We start from the raw sequence: 358 nt of genomic DNA, 5'->3' as shown, positions 1-358 counted from the left end.
TCAGAGGCTGCTCAGCTGAATTACTTCCATGCTGATATATTCTTAGATTATGCCTGATCAGAAATGGCAGAGAAAAATTGAAGTTCAGCTGTCAGGGATTTCAGACACAGGAGCAAAAATACAATGGATATAACAGCTGTGGACAATTCAGCGCATCATAAATTGTGCTCTCGCTCCTATAAATGGAGCTTGGACTAGGTGGGTGACTTTGACAGGAGATGTATCCTGCACACTGATTTATTACCTTTGGGCTTGGATTCATTGTCTAAGGGTGCCAGCATGAGACCAGTTTGAGCAAGAACTCACTGGAGAAGGTGGTAATGTTGCTCCTCTGTAACAGTCTAGAGCATCATATTTC

This window comes from Manacus candei, unplaced genomic scaffold, assembly GCF_025592945.1.
Source record: "Manacus candei isolate 608988 ecotype Guabito, Panama unplaced genomic scaffold, ASM2559294v1 h1tg000015l, whole genome shotgun sequence".
NCBI lineage: Eukaryota > Metazoa > Chordata > Aves > Passeriformes > Pipridae > Manacus > Manacus candei.
The sequence above is the reverse complement of the archived record's forward strand: the minus strand, read 5'-3'. Positions refer to the sequence as shown.